The sequence below is a fragment of the Herpailurus yagouaroundi genome, unplaced genomic scaffold (assembly GCF_014898765.1).
Source record: "Herpailurus yagouaroundi ecotype Mexico unplaced genomic scaffold, PumYag 140, whole genome shotgun sequence".
Lineage (NCBI taxonomy): Eukaryota > Metazoa > Chordata > Mammalia > Carnivora > Felidae > Herpailurus > Herpailurus yagouaroundi.
Window position 1 is genome coordinate 22,080,496 of NW_024412395.1, and position 25,029 is coordinate 22,105,524.

The 25,029-nt window shown below is 38.7% G+C and overlaps 1 protein-coding gene across 4 annotated transcripts in view; it reads left to right on the forward strand.

Moving 5' to 3' along the window:
• Window positions 1-568: 568 nt before the first annotated feature.
• SPOPL (speckle type BTB/POZ protein like) overlaps window positions 569-25,029 on the forward strand; it is an 83,521-nt gene continuing 59,060 nt past the window's right edge. For 2 of the 4 annotated variants that reach the window (XM_040474963.1, XM_040474966.1), the window contains exon 1: window positions 5,275-5,415. The gene's annotated coding sequence lies outside the window, so the exon portion shown is untranslated. Of the gene's footprint in view, window positions 1,183-5,261; window positions 5,416-7,766; window positions 7,848-25,029 lie in introns of those variants that run through there. The other 2 variants (XM_040474964.1, XM_040474965.1) reach the window with 2 other exon arrangements.

Below are 25,029 nucleotides of genomic sequence, written 5' to 3' on the forward strand. Positions count from 1 at the left end.
TTCAGTAAGGATGGGCAGGCAAGGAGAGGAAGGCAGAAACCCAAATCACGAAGCCCAAAAATGTGGGGGTGGGGAGAAGAGGAAGCTTGGGGAAGGGTGTCTGAGACAGATGCGGAGGTTGGGTTTGACTGGGTGCTGGGAGGTGCAGCAGTGTCCCTGAAGATGGCACAGTCTCGTTTCTAATTTTGGAAATGGCCAAACCAGGGTTTCCAAACTGGCAGGCAGGCTGGCAGCAGAGGGCTCTGACTAGCAGAAATAACCATCTGGAGGTAGGTGGCCACTTGATGTTATGGAGGGGTATGAATGCAGAATTGGTAACAGCTAGACAGCAGGTCTTAGTTTCTAAAGGGGGTAGGTGGCAGAAGGGAAGAGAGGACTGAGCCGAGAACTCAGTCCTTCTAAAGCAGCGAAGCAGTGAAAATCAGTGAGTCAAGGAACACTGGGTGCACAGAGGTTCCAAGGCTCCCAGGTTCACCTAGCATGATTGGCTACTGGGCAATCCTAGGAACATTCCTGGAGCTCATGCAATGGGACCTCTGGGACTACTAGATCAGGGGACTGGGAGCAGGACCCCTTGAGAGGAGTGGTGGCTTTGAGTGAAACAGGAGGTCATTGGAGATTATTCTGGAGGCAGGGCCCCAGAGAAAATGGCCATGGAGCTGTTGTTTATTTAAGTCACGGTCAGAGGGGAGTAAACTGAAGTGATCCCAATTTTCAAGGACAAAGCTAGACAGGGAACCATCCAATGGGATGTGCAGGGGCAGATGTTTAAGTAAACTCCCCCAGCCATAAATTGCCCTGATAGGCAGAAGGGTGTGTCTCTCTGGGAGGGGACCAAAGACCCTGACCTGGAGACATTGTGATGACTGAGCAGAGATAAAAGAGGAGGAGACTGAGTAGCTGTACTTCTAGAGCCATTTGAGGCTGCTGCAGAGGCTGGTGACCTCTAGCTGGAGAGCACAGTGGAGAGCTCTAGGCTTCCCTTGGGACTATTTCCAAGGTCCAGAATCAACCACAACTTCTCAAGTTACCTGAGAGCAGAGCAGGGGCAGGGCCAGGACACCAGCAGAGGAGAAAGAGCTTAGCTAGCCAAGCTGAAGAAGACAGAGGTCACTAGGGACTACTAGATCATGGCAGCAGCAGCCGCCTGGATCCTGGCACAGTAAATGATTTCCAGCAGCTGTAAGTAACCTTGAAGAGAGCAAGTTCTCAGGGAATGCCTGGAGGGATGCTATAGAAGCTTTGGATAATCCTGTCATAGAGATCATTTTTGTTGTTTTTCTCCTTATAAATAGTTGTAAATAGAGAACTTGTATATAGGGTAACCAAGGTTTTTCCAAGACCATTTATTGCCTAGGTAGAGGTACAGTATTGCTCTTTCTCATTCATTGGGTATTAGTGATCCAGAATCTAGGGATAACTAATGTTTTAAGAGCCTCAGAATGTTTCAAAACTGATTAAAATTAATATTTAATTGAGTGGCTATAAAATGTAACAATGCCAACCAGTGAACTGCAACTCAACCCTTATTCTTCAAATGGTGATAGAAGAAAATCAGCAAAAATCATCTCTTATAGGAGACCTCATAGATTAGCCAAAGGACCAAAGCATTAAATACATGAATGCGTATTTAATTTGAAGCAAGAGAGTATCCTGAAATATTTGACATAATGTGGCTGGGGACATGAAAAAAAAAGTGCCAAGGAAGGACTTAAACAAAAATGATCCTGTTCTCATAATTCTGGGTGGGTCCTATCTCAGTTTTCTGGGAATGATTTTTCAATAATAAGTATATCAAACTTACTGATCTTTTCTTGCTATAGGCATCAGTACACAAGGGTTTTAAGTATTAATTTAGAATTCTAAAGTTTTTGGATCCTCAAAAAAAATTTTTTTAATGTTTACTTATTTTTGAGAGAGAGAGAGGGACAGAGCGAGCATGGGGAGGGGCAGAGAGAGAGAGAGAGAGAGGGAGACACAGAAACTAAAGCAGGCTCCAGCTCTGAGCTGTCAGCACAGAGCCTGACGCTGGGCTCGAACTCGTGAGCTGTGAGATCATGATCTGAGCTGAAGTCGGACGCTTAACCAACTGAGCCTCTAAGGTACCCCAAGTTTTCAGATCTTTAATAGATGAGTATCATATAATGCAAAAGTACTACAAAACTAGGAATTCACAAGCAAGGTAAAAAAACAAAGAAATGGAGACATGGTGAGAGAAAATGAAATTACATGTAAAATAACTCACAAGTTATTAAACAAGAGCTTTAGTGTTTTCTTTCAAATAAAGAAGCTAAAGTTTATAACAGTAATAAATAATGAACAACCAAGTTCTTTTCTTTCAAAATAAATTCCAAAAGCTACATGTTATGTTAAATGTTTGATCACAAGTGTTAGTTTATGAAAGTAAGGCATGAGTTTGGTTCCCTTGAAGAAAATTCAAGATAGGAGGGGATAATAGTTAGAAAAATATGGGGAAGCCAGCTCACTAGGAGAGAAGAGTTTGGTGGACCACTTTAGGAAGGGTGAGGGCAATAGCAAAATGTCCAGGGAAGCACAGAGAGTACCTCATTTAGGATTCATGAATTATATTGTGTTTGCTAAAAAGCATGTTACTACTGTCTGGACTCTAAACCCAATATAGTAATAAATTTGCAAACTGTTTGCCACTGCATGCTTTAGTTTTTAACAGCTAGAATTGGAAAATGATAGTACAAAACAGGTGGTAGTATGGAAGGCAGTGGTCAGTCCATTGTATGGTTACCCAGTCATGAAATGGGAGCATCTCTGAATTTACAAAAGAGGAATAAAATGCTGCAGTCACTAAACTATCAAAGTGGGATGCTTGGTTGGCTCTTCAGATGAGCCCCATAGAGTTGGGTCAAGAAGATCCACAGGCAAGTTCTGATCTGTGCTCATGAAGCTCAGAAAATGATTCTCCTGATCTTTACTAACTGCCAACCTATTAATTACAATAAGTAGAACTTCTAAGTTGTCCACTGAGGAACCTGGATGGTTTTCTATAGAAAACTGACAATGAACAGAAAAATGAGTACCAAAAGTTTCCTGTTGTCTAAGGAATTGGATGATCCTAATGGTTAATGCCTCAAGCAATGCAAACCTGATAAATGACCGGTGGAAGCATACTATGCTCTATACTAGTGATAAAACTGTTACTTACCTGTATAAAAACCACTTACGGCGGCAATAAACTATAGCCTAGAATAGTGTAGTTTTTCAATAGGTATCCAATAACTTCGAAATCAAATCAAGAAAGGCAGTTCTTTAGGGAATTGGTACTATAGAACAACATTTAATCCAAGCTTATTGACCGTAGAGCCATCTTTTACTTTGCCAAACCATCACAGTTTTATTATTAGCATTAGTTACAAGCCATATTTATTCTTTATCAGAGGCTGAAGTCACCAAGAAAAAAAATGGTATGTCATAACACTACACAGAGATCAAGCCTAGGGAAGGGACTCTATGAGAATACTGTGAGGAGCTATTTGACATCCTTATAGTAAAATCACCCCTAACTAGAACCCAGTCAAGTGTCAAGGGTAAGCCAAGTACCCACTCGTTTCTTAATTCCCAAATGAAAATCTACCTCAAGGATTTACTATAATTTGATTGATTGAGTATATTACATGTATTAGTGCCTAACAACGAGTGATCAGTGGAAGAGAGGGTGTGACAGAATCTTAAGGGGTTGAAAGAGCTATAAGGCCTGGGCAAAAATTATACATAATTTTCACTGTCACATATCATAAAGTTAACAGAGACCTACAAGAATACAGCAACTAGTTTTAACTTTTTTCTTTATGTTTGGACGTGAACTTTTTCACTAATATTTCCTCTCCCCACCAGTCCCTAGCATAATAACGGTCACTTCCACTTCTGCTTTTTAACTTTTGGCTAAGTCAATTTTGAATTTTATGGTTATGCTGATCTTACCTTTTTTTCTGAAAATCTTTGATGCTGGTTGTATCCCACACGTTTTGGGTGTTAAATACGTTGAATAAGGTAAAGTAGTATTAATTTGAAGTGAGGGAAATCTGCTTTCCCAGTATTCAAACTCCACTCACCCTTGAATGAGTTACTTATTACTTCTGATCCTCAGTTGCTTTATCTGTAAGGTGGGAATAATCTCCACCATGGAACTGCAATGAAGTTGAGAGGATTTAAAAAGATCGTACAGGTCTTTGATTACAGTGCTCAAAATAATGTTTTTCTTCCACCTCTCTTTTTTTGGGGGAAAGGAGGTAAACAGTTCACGGATGCGCAGTTAAAGTGAAAGGAATGGGGGCGGGGGTCCTTCAATGATATTCGTGCCTGCTTTGGTCCCTCAAACCTCTTTAAAGGAGAATATTCTTGGCAGCTACAAGTTTTCTCTCACGAATGCTGAATGACGTTCTGTTTTCACCTTTCTTTAAACTCCATAAGGCAGTCTCCTCATCTCTTCAGACATTTGCTTAGATACAGCATAATTTACCCACGTCAGTCATGGGATGCCACCTGTTCAGTGCTTTGCAAGCAACCTCGGCTGCCTCTCGGCGGACCCCCTCCCTTCCTAGGCCTGAGACTTCCTTTTGAGGCTCATCTTCTCTAACCGAAAACCGTTCCACTGTGGCACTTCATTTGCCTACCCGGAGTTGTCTGTATTTCCAGCTGGAGACGTACACTGCTGTTTTTGTTCTATCCCTTCACATAGTTACGGGCTCGCAACAAGGTTCAGTAAAAGTTGCATATTGGCTTTTTAGTCTGCTACAACCTCAAGGAAATCGTACGGAGAAACAGTTGGCCTCCTTTCGCACCCTACGTCTCTCAATTTAAGAGGCGTTATCAGTGGACTTTTTAGGTAAGGAAAGTTTAAGGCTGGGTCGAAGGAGATCCCCGCCAGGCGAGGTAACTCATCCTCTCCACAGCGGCCGGTGGGCGGACTCGCCCTGCTGAGAGCCCGGCGCCTGGCGCAGGGAGCAGCGGTGGCTTCCAAAACCCGGCGACGGATCCGGGCCGGCCCGGAAGTGCCCGGCGCGGGAGGGAGGGAGGAAGAGCCTTGCGAGCCCACGCCGCCGCCGCGCGCACGCGCCCTCGCAGGCTGGGGCTGGGGCTGGAGTCGCAACTCGGAAGCCGGAGCCCGGACGGGCCCGGGGCCGGGAAGGGGGGGGGGGCTGCGCGGGCGCGGGAGCAGCGGAGGCGGCCGCCCCTGGCGGCGGGTTTGTTTATCCCGGGGAAGAAGTTTAGGAGCGGGAGATAGGGAAGTAGGGCGGGCCGGGGAGGAGGGATGCGGCTCGGTGGAGGCGGCCGCCACAGGGACTCGCCGCCATCACCTTCGCTGCCGCCGCCGCCGCAGCCGCCGCCTCAGCGGGAGAGGAGCCGCTGCCGGGACTGCCCGCCGCCGCCCCGCACGTCAGGGTAGGTGCCCCTCCCCCTCCGAGGTCCCCGCCGCACCTTGGTCGCCTGCTCCTCCAACCCCTCACCCCTCCCACTCGTCTGCGCTGGAGCGAGGCGGCTTTCTTCTCACTCACTGCGCCCCCATCCCTTTTGGCCCGGGACCCCTGCTCCGGCGGCGTGCCTTCCCTTTCTCGGGGCTGCCTTCCGCCCCAGCCCCACCCTCCGCCCTCCGGGCCCGTCCTCCCCCTCGCTAGTCTCTGCTTCCCCTGGCGATCCCCCGCCTCCCCATCGATTTCCCAGCCTCCGCCTACCAGGATCCCCTAGACTTTCCTCCACAAGCCTCGCCCCTTTCCTTCTCCAGTCGGCCTCCTCTATACCTGTATACCTCCACTCCCGCCCTTTTGTTTTCCCCACCGGGAGTACAGCCCAGAGAGGGAAGCCCCAACCCCACCCCACCCCCCAGCGTCCTCACCCACACCTCTCATCCGAAACATATGTATGTGTGAAGTTATTCCCATTAAGCCCATTTTAGGGTAAATTCTCTGCTCTCCAGCCAGACCATTCAGTGTTTACTGCGGTGTTCATGCAACCTACCTCTCCCTCCAAGCACACATTGCCGTGTCACAGATTCTCTTTCAGGTTCACCAGGTTACATTAAGCTAACTGTGATTCAGGGTCCAAGTCTTCACTTTCCCCTTTTATTCCCTTGTGCTATCCTTTCTGTTAACTCTTCTTCCTCTTGAGCCTATGTGTGCTGAATAAAGGAAAGGGAATGATCGAGTTTTCTCCTTCAGAGCAGTAGATTCGGTACACATAAGATTCACCTTTTGCTTGGCCTAACTTTTGGCTTCTTTCTCTGTGAATTGTGTCATTCAGCCATACTTTTTAGGGTTTTGGTTCTTTGTCTATATTTGAATAATCTGGGGCCTAGATATCCTTTATAGTACTTGTCTTCCCGATTTTTCCTTGCAGCTTCAGAATCCACTGTTTCTTAGAAAATTTAAGTAATAAAAGGTTTATACTTTGGGAAATTACATCTCCACTGCCATAATGGGAAAGGTGGAATATTTCAAATTATCATCCTGTTTATTCTTGAGAGAAATGGTGCCTAATGGTTCAAAGCTCAGATGTAGCCAAACTGCCAGGATCTAAACCCCAGCCTTGCCATTTACCAGCTCTGGCCTTGGGCAAGTTACTTAATCTCTTTATGCCTCAGTATTCTTACAACTATAAAATGGGGATAGTGATATACTTGATAAGATGGTAGTGATAATTGCATAACTTAATGCAGGTAAAATACAACAGTACCTGGGACGGTAAATATTCTTTACCATCTCTTAGCTTAACTTGGTTTGGCTAATGGTAGGTTATTTTGGGGGAAGGAAGGTGGGAATAGAAAGCTGCTTTTTGCTCTTTTTTATCTAACACCTTTTTTGATGTAGATATGATTCATATTCTTTTACTGTATAAATTAATTCCTTCTGGTGTGAAAAGTGCAGTTTTAGCTCCCTATTTTCAGGTAAGTTACCAGGCTACAAGCAGGTCAGTCCCAGCTTCAGGTATCTTTGTTTTGAGAATAAATGAAATTGAAATACATAGCAGGTTTATCATAGTGGAAAATGAGGATTTTACTGATAAGAATTTTAGTATGCTACAAATTAAATACTGAAAACTGTTCACACCCATCTGTCCTTTATATTGAATGGCTATTCTTGAGGTTGGCTTCATTCAGAAGACTAGTGGCTTTTCTCTCTTAAGATGTTATGTTTGTTAACATGACCATGCCTTGATGTTCCCCAGATTTTACTCACTCTTTAAAACCCTGACAATTTTTGTCTTATCTGCTTACTTCCTGGGCATTATTATTTTCTTGATACTTTTTTTTGTAACAACACAGTTAAAATCCAAATAGGTACTGTTTAGTATTGTTATAGTGATATATGCAACTATCAAAATAAAGATGTTTGCCCACATATAGCTTAAAATTATTTTTTGTGTCACCAATGAAATGTACTCCAAACTTTTGAGTGACAGCGCCTTTGCTTATGCTGTTCTCTGGCCTACAATAGCCTCTACTCTTTTCCCCACATATCCAGAGTCTACCTATCTTCCACATCGTTTTTGTCAACACTAGTTTCTCTGTCTCTTGGCTTTCCTCCTGTCTACATTCTGCATTTTTGACTTTGAATAATACAAGCCCTGGTTCAAGAAAAATGACTCCTCTAGAGAAAGACTTTGGAAGTTTATAGGAATTTTGAAGGTGTGGAATGAAATTGACACTCAGCATCTACTCTGTGCTAAGCACTCTTCCTTTGGTTTTGTATATATTCATTCATTCTAAAAATATTTAATAAGCACTTACTTCATGCCAGGCATTGAGGATACATAAGAGCAACCCTTCTGAACCAAGAGTTCCAAAGAATATCAAGCCCTAATGCCCTAAGGCATCCAAGGTATGTAATGAATTGACTCCTCTCCTGTGTACCTGAGATGGTACTAGCTGTCTACCTTGAGAACGAGAACTGAAGAAATAATCACTTAACTCAGTTTCTGTAGGACTTAATTCTAAGAGAACCCTGGCTGAGAAGAGCTCCGTCAGCAAATAATAATATGAACTCTGCTTTTTTGTAATTTATTTTAGAATGGCACTGACAGACAATAAGCCAGTAAACAGATAAAATTATTTTATAAGAGAGCACTGGTAATATTACAGATAATGATAATCACACTTATAAAACCCTGTGCCAGGCACTGTTTTGAATAAATTAATGTCTTGTTTAAACCTCCTAACAATCCCTTGAAGAAGGCTTTATTATATCTCCACTTCACAAATAAGGAACCTGAGAAAGTAAGAAATTATTTAACTTCCACAAAATCATACAGCTTTCTGAGCAATGAAGCCAGACGGTATTGTTGTGGTCTATTACCTTTTGTTGTCTCTCACATCTTCCAGTTCCTTGTTGGTTACTTTACACAAAGTTCTTTACCTTTCTGGGTTTTGACAGTGAGGTTTTCCTGTCTTTTTAGGTTGTTTAGGGAAGTAAAGGAGTTGTAACTTTCGTAAAGCACATGGTACACAGACTTATCCCACATCTTGTGTATGATTAGATATTGAAGATACTTGCATTTTATTCACTTACGAAAAGGTTATTGAACAACTGATCTGCGCCAGGCACCATGCTGGGCTCTGGTGAGGTAATCGAAGGAGTCTACCTGTATTCATGGAAGCAAAAGCTATTGGCATAAAGAAACTAAACAGATAATTACAAAAATAATGATCACAATTATGATAACTGCCACACAAGAAAGTTATTGTAAGCAATGAAAACCCACTAATGTATCAGGGAATGCTTCTCTGAAGAAATGACTATTAGGCTAAACCTGAAGGAGTAACTGGAGTTACCCAAGTAATGTTGGCAATTTCAGCTTTTTAGAACTGAAAAGTCCTGTAGGGGCTGGACCTTAGTATGTGAAGCTGGGTGATGTAAAACATACCACAATGGTTAATCATTGCTAAGCATTTTGTACTTAAATCCCAAGTGCAGTGGGAAGCCACTTGGTAATGTTAAAAGGCTGAATAAGTTACTTACGTTTTTACTATAAAATATCACTTGGCGGCTCTGCGGAGGACAGATTGGAGAAGGGCAAGCATAAATGCAGGGAGACCAGTTAGGCCAGTGCTTCTCAAACTCATCTGTGGAGAACAACCTGTTTTGGATTGATTTGGTTTCTAATCTGTACTGGTACTTTAGTGGCACAGAATATGAATGACACAGAAATGAATGTTGTGGCAGTGTCAAATTGGTATAAATATTTCTAAATACTTCTCTCAGTTTCTTTCTTTATCTTGTGTCAGACCAGTAACAATGGTTCATGGACCAGTGTTGGTCTATAAACCACACCTTTGCCAGGATGGCAGTGATAGAAAGTAGCTGGATTGGGGGGAAGTAAAATTGATAGGATTTGGTGGTGAATTAGACTAAGGGATCTGGAGGGAGGAGAAGGCAGATTTCCAGGGTTGGTGGTTCTTGTGCCTAACATAGGGAATACTGGGGAGATGAGCAGTTTCTTGTTTATTTGTTTCTGGGAAGCAGAGAGAATATTGATGATAGTTCAGTTGGGAATTGTTAATATATGGCTTACAATTAATATCTTAGTGTGGGCAGTGGGGGATGAGATTCCCTAGGGAGAGAGGTAATAAAGGAATATAGTAGTCCCCTATGAATCTTCAACATGAAACATCAGGGAGAAAATAATGGAACAAAGGAGACTGAGAAGATGTAACCAGAGTTGGGAAAAAAATTTACCCCAAGGCAGGAGACTATTTGAGAAAGAAAGGAGTGGGTAATCAACTATGTCAACTGTATTGAATCAAGCTGAGAAATCAATTAAGTTGGTAACTAAAAAGTACACTTTTGATTGAACAACATGAAGAAAATTTTATATTTCTCAGTAGTTGTCCATCCATAAACTAGTTGGTGATGAATTTGTTTTAATCTGCCAAAGCAACAGTCCTAAATTTAGGATAAAATTATATTTATAGCATGAGCCATCTTTCTTCCTCACTTCAGACCCGTGTTTCCATTTATCACCATCTAGATGTTCTATAAGTATCTCACATTCTTTCTACAGCTCATTTATTCAGAGCATATTCCAACAGAATATGCTTTTTAAGTACTATTAGGCATCGAATACTAAACTTTTAGAAATGCAATTACACTTCAGAAACTAGGGGAAATGGACAGTTAAATATTGTTATAGTGTGATCAGTGCTGTCCTTGCAGCTTATTCAGGTTACCTTGGAAGCAGAGAAGTAGCATCAGAGAAGGCTTTCTTAGGAGAATGACACTTGAGCAGAGTGTTTCTGAAAGACAAGTAGAGAGGTGGAGAGGGCAATGCAGTGGTGAGGGGTTCAAAGAAATGATAGGTATTTTGGAAGCATGCAAAGTCAAGGAATTGTGGCTCTAGCATGTGCATCATAGGTTAGAGAGCTTGACTGTGCCATTCAGAAGTTCTTTTCTTGAACTTGTATACCTCTTTCTGTTTGCCATTTTGATTAATATTATTACCACCCATATAGGCACCTAACATGGGGATATCTGCTGATTATCTTCAAAAATTAAAGATGATCTTTGTTGTAGCATTTATTGTCCAAGGTGATGTTTTATTTTTACTGGTTAGCTTTATATTTTATATGTTATAGAATCATTAAGTAATTGATAGCGTAACTTAAATATCTGTTATGCTTTAGTGATTTTTTTTTTTTACAGGAGAAATTTTATATGTATAACTTTTTCTCAAATGTAGAGAATTGAAAATGAAGGCCTTGGTAAGAATTGCTAAGAGTTTGCTACCAGACCTCATGTATATGGTCAATGATGGTGCTTTTGGACTCAGAAACAGTACCCTGAGGCCATAAATACTATTTTAGGTAGTTGTCTAAATGTCTCTGGATTTACCCTCTTGCGCCAGAGGAGGACACAGTTCAATTGCAGGGATTACTTTCTGAAAAATACTGCAATAGGCCAAACCTAATTGACAAGATCAGTCTCTTAGAAAATAGTGTATTAAAAGGGAAAATGATGTTAAATGGATTTTAAAAACACAGTAAATATTCTAGAGTTCATCTGCTTATGTTTATTTATTTATCGTGAGAGAGGGAGAGAGAGAGTGCATGAGCAGGGTGAGGGGGCAGAGAGAAGGAAGAGAAAGAACCCAAAGCAGGTTCTGTGCTGTCAATGCAGAGTCCAACGCGGGACTCAAACTCAGGAACCGTGAGATCATGACCTGAGCCAAAATCAGGAGTTGGTTGCTTAATCAACCAAACCTGACAGGCACCCCTAGAATTCACCTGCTTTAAAATAAGAGGGGAATGGGCTTTATCGAAACTTTCTTCTGAATTCAGTGAGTTATTGTGTTTTTTTTTTTTAAGTTTATTTATTTATTTTGAGAGAGACAGCTTGAATGAAGAAGGGTCAGAGAGAGAGAGAGAGTCCCCAAGCAGGTTCCACGCTGTCAGCATAGAGCCCGATATGGGGCTTGAACTCATGAGCTGAGATCATGACCTGAGCTGAAATCAGCAGACTCTTAACCAACTGAGCCACCCAAAATGTTGCTATTCTAGTCTGCTGAGCAGTCTTGCTTAAATTTTGTATTACGAAAATTGTAACTTTTTAAAAAAATTTTTTAAAGAAAATTGTAACTCTTTAAGTTTATTTTTTTTGTTCTTACTGGCTTTAGTATCTTTTGCTCTTGCCTTCTCCCTGGTTTTTAGTTCTTTAAATCTTACTGAATTCTTGTAAAACAACTGTATATTTTTTATATATTATGATGGTTCTTACAGGTGTACTTTTTCAGGGCTTTTATTTATGTACATGTGTAGAGCGCCTCTTTCTTGCCTTCTTCAGACTTGCCTACATGTTCTAAAGGAGGACAGAATAATTATTAGTATTATGTTCTGAATTATTTTCTATAACTACTGTATGTGAAACAAAACTTTACATAGGTAAAAGATAGATTAAAAAAATTGTCTACAAATATAAAATTGCATTACCTTAGACCATAGTTGGGGTAGGTTGTTTATATACCTAGAACTAACATATAATGGGAGTAATTTATCTGTACAATATGAATATGCTTAGAAAATCTTCCTTTGAGGTTGTCATATTTGTTTTCATTCTTTGTTCGATACAGGAATAAAAATAATCAGGAATGACGATTTAAAAAGAGATGTTTACTCTCCTATTAAGTAATGTAAGATCTCAAAGGTTGTAGTATGACTGAAAAGTAGTATGATGCTTTTAAAATACTAGAGATTTGTTAGCAAAGAAGAAATCATTGTTTCCTCTCTGGGTATATTTTTTGAAGCAAATTTAACAGTTTTCTATTGTGTAGATGCGTTTGTGCTTCTCTTACTCCCCCTCCCAAGGGAATTAAGTGATTTTTTTTTTTTTTTTTTTTTTCTTTTCCTTTTTTTTTTTTTTCAAGGTAAAGAGTGCAATTGACTCAAGGCACTTTTTTCACTTGTAATTTGGTTATAATTTTTGGTGTTTTAGTGGAAAATTCCCCTGAAAGGTAAATAGTTTTTATCATGTAAGTAAAAAACAAAAACAAATCCACAAAACCATTATTGAATATAAATTCATTCTGAAATTGTGAAGGCACGTATCAACACAGGAAGCTTCCAAATAAGTTAATTTATTTTAATTTAATTAAAATTTTGGTAGCAATTGGGATCAGTTTATTTTTTTTTTAATTTTTTTTTAATGTTTCATTTATTTTTGAGACAGAGAGAGACAGAGCATGAGCAGGGGAGGGTCAGAGAGAGAGGGAGACACAGAATCCAAAGCAGGGTCCAGGCTCTGAGCTGTCAGCACAGAGCCTGACGCGGGGCTCGAACCCATGAACTGTGAGATCATGACCTGAGCTGAAGTCGGACGCTTAACCGACTGAGCCACCCAGGCGCCCCCAATTAGGATCAGTTTAAACCTTTTTTAACTAAAATGGCAGTTGAGCTTCAAGTTTAGTATTCCCAGTTTTGTTAGATCTCAAGTGGAGTGTGGGCATACACTAACTGGATTGGTCATTTCTCATTGCATTCAAAATGTATTTTTTAAAACTTGAATTTTTTTTTTTTTTTTTTTTATGTGAGCATTTTATCAATGGCATTTGAGAACTGGCTTGAATCAAATGGTGTTTGGGAATATCTTGGTTTATGCTTTATTCTTGATGATTTTTATTTTCTCAGGTGTCTTTATTTTCACCATTATTTTTTGTCTGCTCTTCCCTATTGCAAGTCCCTTATCAAAAGTTTCATCATCAAATTGTCAAATGAAGCCAGTATTTTTTCCTGGCAAAGTATAACCAAGTTTATTTGAACACGGATATGAGAAACTGACAACTTACTATGGTGTAAAGGTATTTTTACATGGAATTTTTTCATAGATCATTTTGGTTTACAGGGAAGAACTGCCCCCCTTTTTTTTTAAATTTTATTTATTTAATTAGAGAGAGAGCGGGAGAGGGGCAGAGATATAGGGAGAGAGAATCCCAAGCAGGCTCTGCACTGTCAGCACAGAGCCCGATGTGGGTTCCAACTCATGAACTGTGAAATTATGACCTTAGCCTAAACCAAGAGTTGGATGCTTAACCAACTGAGCCACTCAGGTTCCCCAGAACTGCCCTTTTTAAAACTTTTTTTTTTTAATGTTTATTTTAGAGACAGAGAGAGAGAGAGAGAGAGAGAACGAATCAGCAGGGGAGGGACAGAGAGAGAGAGAGGGAAACACAGAATCCAAAGCAGGCTCCAGGCTGTGAGCTGTCAGCACAGACCCTGACAGCAGGGCTTGCACTCATGGATGGTGAGATCATGATTGAGCCAAAGTCAGACTCTTAACCAACTGAGCCACCCAGGCGCCCCCAGAACTTCCCTTTTTTACCGAACTTTTATCAGACATTATGTCAAGTACATTGGGTATTTTATGCCATTAGGTACGGGTAATACTATAAGGCTTTGAATTGTACTTACCATCAATTACCAGATGCAATATTATTTTGCACCCCAGAGAGAGAGAACACTATCAATTATAATTTTAAAATGCCATCAACTTTAGAAATGTTGAAATACGGGGGGAAAAATGGGCATCTTAGATTTAATGAAATGTGGCATTAATACTGCCTCATTTTATGATTAGCACCCAAGATCCTCAAAATACTAACCTCCCAAAATGAGATGAAAATTTATCCTGCTTTACCTCAAAGCTTTCTGAATTCTAAAATTCTGCTACACTCTAGAATTCTAAAATTCTGCTTTACTTCAGAGCTCTCTAAGCAGCATAGCACAGTGGTTAAGAGCATGAATCCAGACTGCTATTTAACAACTTTGTGAATTTAAGTAGTTACTTACCATCTCTGCCTCAATGTTCCTGTCTATAAAATGGAAATGAAACAGTACTTATCATTTGAAAGAGTTGTAAGTAAGTAGTAAATGAGTTACATTTACGTTTAGAATAGTGCTTTTTACATAATTACATGTGTAAATGTTGGTTAATTAGGAACAATATTGCTATTTTTGATATAGGATAAGTAGAAGATTTGCTTAAAAGATAGGGAAAAGGGGCCTTATCAAATGGGTCTTTGGTATTTTGGGCACACAATGAAGATAAAGTATTGTTGATTTGTCTTTTAAAACTAATGTAAGATAGCAGTCTTGACAACTTTGATATCTAAATTACATTTCTATTTTCATAAAAATAATACTGTATAGAGTTTCAGCTGAAATCTCCTTTCAACTGTGTTGTGACATAGTTACTCAGAATACTGACATGCTATGATGGATGTCTTGAAAATAACCTGTGATATACTTATGATTCCTGTCAACCTCATAAGGAATTCATTCAAAAATATTTTTAAAGGGTTTCAAACTAAAAAACCATGTTTTAATTTTAGTTAAAACATCCTACTTCCGCATTGTGAAGTATATGGAGTAAAAATAATACCGAGGTAGTTTTTGTTTACTTTGATGGTTTCATATGTTGATGATTTGTTGGTTCATTGAGATATAAAATCTTATCGTATACTTTAATAATAAAAGTAAGTTAAGGGACCCCTGGGTGGCTCAGCTGGTTAAACATTTGACTTTGGCTCAGTTCATGATCTGATGGTTCATGAGTTTGAGCCTTGCACCAGGTTCTCTGCTGTCAGTACAGAGCCTGTCTCCCTCTCTGCCCCACTCCTGCTCGTTTTCTCTCTGTCTCTCTCTGTCTCTCTCTCTCTCTCTTTCAAAAATAAACAAACATTTAAAAAACTAGGTTAAGACCTTCCTTTGAACTTCTTGATTTTTCTCATTCTCACTTTCGCTTTGTTTTTATTTTTTGTTTTGAGCGCACATCATTCATTTATTCCACAAAGAGGTATTGACCAACTGTTGAATGTCAGGTTGTGTGTTTACAGTGATGCATTGGAAATAGCCCTTGACCTGTAAGCTTCATTACTTCGAATTTATTAAAACTGTCTAGCCATTGAGTGTTTAGGCACTGTGCTGCAAACTGTATATGCACTCTTTATTTTAATCCTCATGACTACCCTGCTAGGGTAGGTCATTACTTTTCAAATGTTTCTTCTAAATGTTTGGCAGAAGAGTGAACTCTTGGCTGATGGAAGGGAGGTGAAGATCTGAGTGGTCTAGGTAATGGTGGAGTGGGGGAGAGCTTTGGTGTTAACATTTTGTCCAACTTTTAGTGTTTTCTTCTAAAAAGGATTTGACTCTTGCATTCTGTTACCTTAATACAGCATTCTTTGTGTTAATATAAAAATGTTTTTAAGTGAGCAAGAAGGAAGATTTTAAAAAGTGTTCTGTCCCAGTTTTAGACTGGAGGTAACATGGCCCTGAGTACAGGATTTTATTGCAGACATCCAGGCGTCAAGCTGCTTATTTATTTATTAAATATTCGTTGTTGTTTTTTTTAATTTTAGGTAAATTTTTACTGAAGTTTAATATCCATTTGAAGACATGCATACAGCATCATACAGCATGTACACCTTTATGCCTTGCTTCTTATCCAAAATATTTCTTTCTCTATGATTCATTCATGTAGTGCATAGCATAGCTTACTCATTCTCATTGTTCTGTAGTATTCTGTCCCATTGTATGACTGTATACACCATAAGTTATCCGTTCTACTGTTAGTGAACATATAGGTTGTTTCCAGTTTTGAGCTACAGTGAATAGTGCTCCTATAAAATATTCTTGTGTGTGTCTTTTGCTGCTGCATATGTATTTCTGTGGGTTATGTTCCTTGTAGTGAAACTGTTTACATCGTGGTGTGTGCTTGTGTTCAGGTTTAGTATGTATTATCCATTGTTTTCCAAAGTGGTTGTGCCAATTTATATTCTCATCAGTAGTGAATGAGAGTTCCATTTGTCCCACATACTCTGTAACATTTGCTTGATATTGTTTCATTTATTTAGCCATTCTGGTGGTTGTAAAGTGGTATTGCATTGTGGATAAGCTAGTTTTTCAAAATAAGCATGATTCCTTTCTCCACTCGTACCACATACCCCTCCCACATGCACACCCAGGAAAAGTGGAATAGAGACATGTTTATTTTTACAAAACCCATCAGATGATTCTGGCTGCCTTGTCAGTTGATAAGATGCTGAATATAAAACAAATTTAAGTATAATTTAAGGAAAATGAGTCTGTCATGAAAATGATAGCTTCACTATATAGTTCACTGACTTTCTGACAGATGGCGCATTTCTCCCTAACTATTGCTAAACATGGGAATGGTTTTAAGATTTTGCAAGCTGGTGAAAAGTTTTGTAGGCTAGTTTATTGAATGAGTCTGCAGCATTGGCTCAAAGCTCTCATTACATAATGCTGGAATGCTCTTGCTCTTACTTGACTGTCTACCCAGATTGTAGGTTGTGTAAGTTCATTTGTGTGTGTGTGTGAGGTTTTGCTACCCCTTAAATAAGGGAAACATTGTCTACACAGCAGAGCTTATTCAGCTTTCAGATCTTGAAAATTGAGAAAATTTTAACCATATGCCCACAGCATGCTGTATGATGTTTTATATTTAATTTCTTATTATGTATGGAATTTTTTCTTGTGTCAAGAGAAGGCAGTGTAACTAATATATTTTTCATTATTGAATAAAATAGTGAAAACCAAGGATTCAAAAACTTATTTCCTCTTGTGTATCCTTTTCAGTATTACGATTGTGGTTATTCCTCACTGAGTATAGATCATTTTAGAATTATATGCAGGGAAGTGCCATTCCTGCACCTTTTGTTCTTAATTAGTTGTTGTTGATTTCTTCTATTAAGACACACATAGACTCAAGTAACTGCCGATAAGGTACTTTTCCCTTTTTAACATTTTCATATGCCTTTTTTTATATGCCTTTTTATAGCTTATATATATATATATATATATATATTTTTTTTTTTTTTTTTAATTAAGTAGGCTCCATACCCAATGTGGGTCTTGAATTCATGACCCTGAGATCAAGTCTCAGGGTGAACTGATTAAGCCAGACAGGTACTCCTATAGCTTATATTTTATATCTGACTTCATTTCTTACTGCTGCAAAATACTGTTCCTGGGTAGAGCAGCCATTTGGTAAATACTTGTGCTCTACATGTTCTTAAGTAGTTACTGATTATTGCTAGTCATAAGAACCTTGGAATTATTAGCTCATCAGAAGAGCTGAGATGGCATTCATGTCCTTAGAGTGTTCCCATGAGGTACAAGAGTGATTTAGTTTATTTTGCAAAGCATTTCCTTGTGAGAGAGGTAGGGCTGGTAAGTGGATGGCAATAATCTCCTTTTATTAAGTCCAGTTCAACCATGTGCTACATCATTTCAGAAAAGAATGGCTTAAAACCCAGGATTTCCTAACACGTTGTTCTTCATAGATCATTTTGCTGTATTTCTTTCTCTTTTCTTTTTGACTTCTTTTTATTTCTTTTTTTTTCTCGTAAACTAAACAGCTTTGTGAAATGTTTTTCTTCAAAAAAATGTTTTTCTTTAAATTTTTAATGTTTGTTTATTTTTGAGACAGAGAGACTGAGCTTGAGCAGGGGAGGGACAGAGAGTGAGAGGGAGACACAATCCAAAGCAGGCTCCAGCCTCCTAGCTGCAGAGCTTACTCGGGGCACAAACCTATGAACCTTGAGATCATGACCTGAGCCAAAGTCGGTTGCTTAACCAACTGAGCCACCCAGGCCCCACAAAAATGTTTTTCTTTAAATTTTTTTAAAATTTTATTTATTTTGACAATTTGTTTTGAGAGAGAAAGAACTAGTGGGGGAGGGGCAGAGACGGCGGGGGGGGGGGGGGGGTGAGAATCCCAAGCAGACCCTGCACTGTCAGTGCAGAGCCCCATGCAGGGCTCAGACTCACAAACCATGAGATCATAACCTGAGCCAAAGTTAGACCCTTAACTGACTGAGCCACCCAGGTGCCCCAAGAATGTTTTTCTTTAAGGAAAATGAAGTCATTTTAATGGTGATGGGCATGCAGGGTGTAATGATGTAGACATAAAGATTTCTGTTACCCTTTATCCTAAGGCATGCTATTTTGCCAATTTTTCACCTAGATTTTAATAACTAAAAGGTTCCAAAAGTGTATTTTCTCTTATCTTACGGAAATTTTACTCCAGCTGCTGCCATGCTCTAGTCTAGTAATATGTGAGATACATGTGCAGTAATGAGTTCTGCCTTTAACAGGTAACAAAATATGAAAGGAGTTTAATGAGTATGCCTCTTTTTTTCTAACCCTTCTCAGATAAAGTGTAACTAACACCTTCCTTTAATGACAGTATCAGGATGGGGATTTCCACGATTAGACGTGGGCTGGAACCTGGGTGGCTCAGTCGGTTGAGTGTCTGACTTTGGCTCAGGTCATGATCTCATGGCTTGTGGGTTCATGCCTCATGTTGGGCTCTGTGCGGACAGCTCAGAGTCTGAAGTCTGCTTCAGATTCTGTGTCTCCCTCTCTTCCTGCCCCTCTCCCGCTCACACTCAGTTTCTGTCTGTCTCTCTCTCTCTCTCAAAATAAACACAATAAAAAAAATTTTTTTTTTTAAGTGGGCTGGGACACAAATAACTGGGGCAACAAACTCCATTTGGTCTTAGGTGATGGTAAGAGATAGTTATGATGTCACTGCCCTTATTGACCACTTGAGGTACCAGCCTGTTCCATGGTTGGTGCTATAGCTTGCAAGAGTAAAGTCAAAAGGAATGCAATATATAGTGGGAAATTATAGGTTATATGAGCTGGAATAGTGGCTGAGTAGTCTTGCCATGGAATGTGTAGAGCAGCAATGTTTAATAAAGCTTTGTGCAATGGTGGCAATGTTCCATAATCTCCACTTTCCATTATGATAGCCACTAGCCACTTTTGTCTATTTAGCACTTAAAATGAGTCTAATACAACTTGAGGAGCTGAATTTCTAATTCAGCTTAATTTAATTTAATTATATCATTAATTGGTAAGACTTCTTTCACAACAAACCCTTTTGACAACAGAGAGTTAAAAATAGAAATGTGTATTTAATGAAAGCATCCAGTTAAGAAACTACTCTTTTGCCTATAAAGATTTTTTACACCATTGCTCAGAAACCCAAACAAAGGAACAGTGGGTAGTTAGATTGACATGGAGTGGAGGGTTTACAGAATTGTTGTAGTAAAAGAACAAAGGAGTGAAATGTTAAGCATGTTTGCTGGAGAGTGTTTGAAGTGGGGGCATTGAGGGTTTGAGTTTGATAAAGAAGGAAGTGAAGTCAAAATGTCTTAAGAATGGGAAGGTCTCAATGAAGTGTTGTTAATAAGAAGTATTGGGGGGCGCCTGGGTGGCGCAGTCGGTTAAGCGTCCGACTTCAGCCAGGTCACGATCTCGCGGTCCGTGAGTTCGAGCCCCGCGTCGGGCTCTAGGCTGATGGCTCAGAGCCTGGAGCCTGTTTCCGATTCTGTGTCTCCCTCTCTCTCTGCCCCTCGCCCGTTCATGCTCTGTCTCTCTCTGTCCCAAAAATAAATAAACGTTGAAAAAAAAAATTAAAAAAAAAAAAAAAAGAAGTATTGGGGGATTAAATTGGTGACAGACAGGAATTAGTTCTGTTATAAAAATGATATCCTGAAGTTTATTTTCATAGTTGCTCAAGCTATTTTATATTTTAGGTAAGTTCCAAGTCAGAATCTTTGAAAAAGATTGCTAATATTTCAAGTGGCTAAGATCCTAAGGAACTCTGCTGCTGGTAGATTGGAAGTCCAGAGGAGTGCAGCTATCTAAGGTGATGGCAGGAACTGCAGAGGAGACATGGAGACAAGTGTTGAAGTCCTCCATAAAGGAACCTAACTGCAAGAGGTGCAAGAAGATGATAGAAGGGAGAAGAGAGTAAGAGAATGTAGCATTGGACTCATGCAGTTGTCCTGCAGTTTTGGCAAAAGGTTATAAAAGTGGTCTGGAAGCAACAGCATGAAATCAGAACTTTACTCTCAACTCCCTTTTTCTAGATTCTTCGCAGGTGTAAGAAAGGACCTTATTTTAGCAGTTCTATTTTATGTGCTTTAGTTAAGTATTTTCCTCTCTGACCTTATGTTTGTTGCTCCAGCACCCGACCTGTTTACATACTTCATAAATGTTTGTTCAATGAATGCTAGGCGAGTGTGAAATTGTTCCAGTGCCCTGGAATCCTAGAACAAAGAGTGTTGCTTAGACACTTTAAAGAAATGATTTGAAAACTAGTAAAAAGGAACAGTTACTTTAACACAATCATATTTTCAAAGAATGGAGTTAATTACCTCATTTTAATTAGATATGTTTGTATTTGAAGTGGTAATATGGGAAATGAATTATATAACTTTACATAAATCAGTGGATGGTAGTTTCTTAATGGGTTATTAAGGGTAGTTAATATATTTGGGGGACTGTTCTTTTAGAGGTTGATAGGACATTGCACAGTTGATGTGTATCTTTCAGATCTTTAAGCAATTATTGCAATTCTAATCTCTAGCAATGGGTTACTGTGTCATTTCCTGGCATTGGAGCATTAATCTCTTGGAGGAAGGAATTGTAGCAGATTGATTAATTTTGGGCAAGTTGGGTAAAGAAGTCTTCAGTTATTTAAGGTAAACATTTTTGATCCTCTCTAAATGAGCATGAGGAAAAATATGAAAGCAAAAGATTCCATTATGATTTTGCAAAAAATGAAAACAAAACCCAATGGGGGGTAAAAACTTCAATCAAATGAGGTTGGGGTGAAAGTAGGAAAAGGGAAGAGGAGATATTATAGCTTTTATTTTGGATAAACATTTTAAGACTTAGATAAATTTGAAAAATGTCTGGTCTAGGATTAATTTTAGTGGATCCAGAATTGGCAACTACTGTGCAGAAACTACTGTAAGTACTTTATAGCCCTTATCTCCTTTCATAGTCAGTAAAATCTTTCTGAGTAAAGAAATTATTCCCTTTCTGAAGATGAGAAAGCTAAGGGCCAGAAAATGAAAGTAACTTATTCAAGGGTTATAAGTCCTAGTTTGTTTGTTTTTAAATTTGCATTGTTTTTTACGTAGGTCTTCGAGCTATATTTCAATGAGTTTTGACAGATGTATTCACCTATATAACAACAGCCCCATCAAGATACTGATCATTTTCATTCCTCCAGAAAGTTCCGTTAAATGTTACATAATTCCTAAGAGACATTTGGACATCAGTCTGTCTTTTTCCAACTATACCTCCACACTTCTTGCATTAAAAGGGAGATGGAAGCTGTTAGAGATAAGCAATGTGAGAGCAACAGTGTTAATAGCTGATGTAATACTTGTTGGAGAGCCAAGTGATAAAGGTTGCAAAAGCAAAAATAAAACCTGAAATACATATTTAAGGAAATTTTACTCTGCTCTTCTGAATAGTTCATGTTTTATAAACTAGTTCTGTCTTTGAGTTTCATATTGATATTCACACACATTAAGCTAATTTATTGAGTGATTTCTGTGTACCGGACACAATGCTAGGTGCTTCCTATACATTCCCACTCAATATACCAGTTATTTGGGGCGCCTGGGTGGCTCAGTCAGTTAAGCATCTGACTTCAACTCAGGTCATGATCTTGCTGCTTGTGGGTTCCAGCACATCGGGCTCTGTGCTGACAGCTCAGATACTGGAGCCTGCTTCAGATTCTGTGTCTCCCTCTCTGTCTGTCCCTCCCCTCCTCACACTCCGTCTCTCTCTCTCTCAAAAATAAACATTTCAGAAAATTAAAAAAAAAAAATACACCAGTTATTTGAGGTGGTTATCATATATTATTCCATTTGTTGAGATATTACCATTTTACTATTATTATTATTATTATTGTTATCATCATCATCATCATCATCTTAACAAACAAGAAAACTGAGTCCCGGAGAACTCACACAGTTTCAGGATTTGAACCTGAGTCTAATATCAGAAACCAAATTCTTAACACTGGTTGTATTCCCTGGATTATTCTGTAATACTAAGTTATATTTGGTACTTTGTTTTTAGGAGGCATTAAGCTATACACTGCTAGGAAATATATAATACTTTTCCAGTAGTTAACTTCAAATCCAGTCAGTGTATCTTTGCTTACTATCTGCTGTCTTCTTTATGAGGCCATTGGTTACATAAATGTGAAAATATAGTAATCTCAAGGAGTTTAACATATTTGATCAGTTAGAAAAATTGTAGTATTGTCAATTAAAACTCATATTCAATTTGTGACTAACTGGCTATAATTTGTTGTTGTTTCTTAACTGTATGACCTTAGATCACATTACTTCCATGTTTTAGTTTCCTTGTCTGTAAAATAGAAGTAACTACTTCACAGGGTTGTTTAGAGGATCAAATGAGATAATATGTGTAAGAGTAAAGTTCTAAAGTGTGAAGTTAAACCTTAGGGATTATTGTACTAATAACTACAATAAATTTTATTTTGTGCAAGAGGCATTGGTTATAAAAGTACTTGAGTAGCTAGAGAGTAGTAATTCATTATACTGAGAAAAATGGTGTGGGGTTATAGATTGATTAGTAAAAGATTTGCAGAAGAGGTGGCAATTAAGATGGACAGACCAAAAAAAGTGTTGGTGCTTTGGGATGCCTGGGTAGCTTAGTTGGTTAAGGGTCTGACTCTTTATTTCCACTCAGGTCATGATCTCAGTTTTGTGAGTTTGAGCCCCGTGTTAGGCTTTGTGCTGACAGTGTGGAACCTACTTGGTATTCTCTCTCTGCCCCTCCTGTGCTTGCATGCTCTCTATCTGTCTCAAAATAATAAAATAAATTAAAAAAAATATTGGTACTTAAAGAAGGGATAAGATTAAATTATCATTTGTTAATTGAGATCATTACTATTCTGAGTTGGGTAAAAGAAGTGTGGGATAGTACTGTAATTTATAAATTAGAGTTTGAATTAAATTAACTTTGAAATTTTTTAATTGCTTCAAAAGTTTGTAGCATGTATATATTTCCATGTTGTTTGACACACGTTTTACACAATTATGCATAGGTAATTTCCAATTAATTGTTTTGTTAGGAGCTTTAAGACACTGCTGAAATTTTCAAAACTTAATAGGCTAATGCCTAAGTAAACTTGCTTTAGAGACTATAGTGAATTCAGAGGTAATGCTTTGGTATTAAAGCATTATCTTGTTTTCTGAATCATGTTTGTGTTGCTTAAAAATACACATACACACATTTGGGTAACAACGTTTAGTTTCAACTTTTTGAAATTTGTACCAAAAAAGACGTGGTCAGGTTTTTGTTTTTTTCATTGTTCTCTGAAGCACATTTGAAGTTATAGAAGATTTTTCCTGGGGGACTTATGAAGTCTAGTTCAAATTATGAGGCTGGGCTGTCTGTAATCCTTCTTTGTTTCCACAGGGCCTAAGTGTAGGTTCCCCAGTGGGTCAGTGAATAAGAGAGTGAATAAACAACAAATGAATGATTTAAAAAAAAAAACAAAAAAACTGAGATGTTTTGCAGTTTGGCTGTATTGAATAGTCTCCTGACTGCTAGTCTCACCCCTTTTTAAAAAGTTCACTACAGTTTATATATTACTACGATTTAAAATGATTACCTTATGAGGTTTATTAACCATGGTTAAAAACTGTTATGATAACTAAACCTGATTTTTAAAAACCCCAGTACTGTCTTTACAAGATTTCTGGAAATAACCTCCTTCTAAAAAGTGAAATATTTATTTGCAGATAGGCTTATATTTTTCTTATGCCCTGTATATAATTTTTTACATAAGTGATAAGAAAATAATTGAACTAGCGGGACATATAATTTTAGTTGTTTGCAAATGATGATTTTTAAAAAAAAAATTTTTTTTGGTGCCAAAACCCAGGAATTAACCATTTAAAAATTTTTTTAATGTTTATTTATTTTTGAGAGAGAGAGAGAGAGAGAGAGAACGCTAGCATGAGTGGGGGAGGGGACACAGGATCCAAGGCAGGCTCTGTTCTAAACAGCAGAGAGCCTGATGCGGGACTCAAACCCACAAACCGTGAGATCATGACCTGAGCTGAAGTTGGACACTTAACCAATGGAGCCACCCAGGTGCCCTGTGAATGATGATTTTCAAAGGTGGCTTCCAAAGATCCCGCGTGTTCTTAATATGTTATGCTATAGGAAAAGCAATCAGGTGCTCTATGATCTATAGTAGATTTTTTTTTTAAAGAAGTTCATTGTGAGGAAATTATGTGGTGATATCAAGTAAGTCTTAGTCTACAGAGTATATGTCTTACTAAACATTAACTTGTACAACTAGATGGGACTTAATGATTCTTGCCTCAAACTCTTTGTATAGCTAAAGTTCAGTGATGTGCAAAATGGCTTGGGCCTGAAACCATTTTGAAATGGCTAGGAATAAAATCCACATCTCTCAACACATGGGCCCCAGAGCCTTTTTTTTTTCCTTCCATTTTTACCATTGTTAAGGAAGATGACATATTATGTCTGTATCTAGAAATATTGTTAAATGACTTTTTACTTTTAGTCCTTTCTTTGAAAATACGATAAAGTAACAGAAATGCAGTGATTTTTGTGGAGCTACAATGTGTGTACACAGGGTTGCCTTTTAGTTTGTTCTTGTTTTTTTGTTTAAGGGAGAA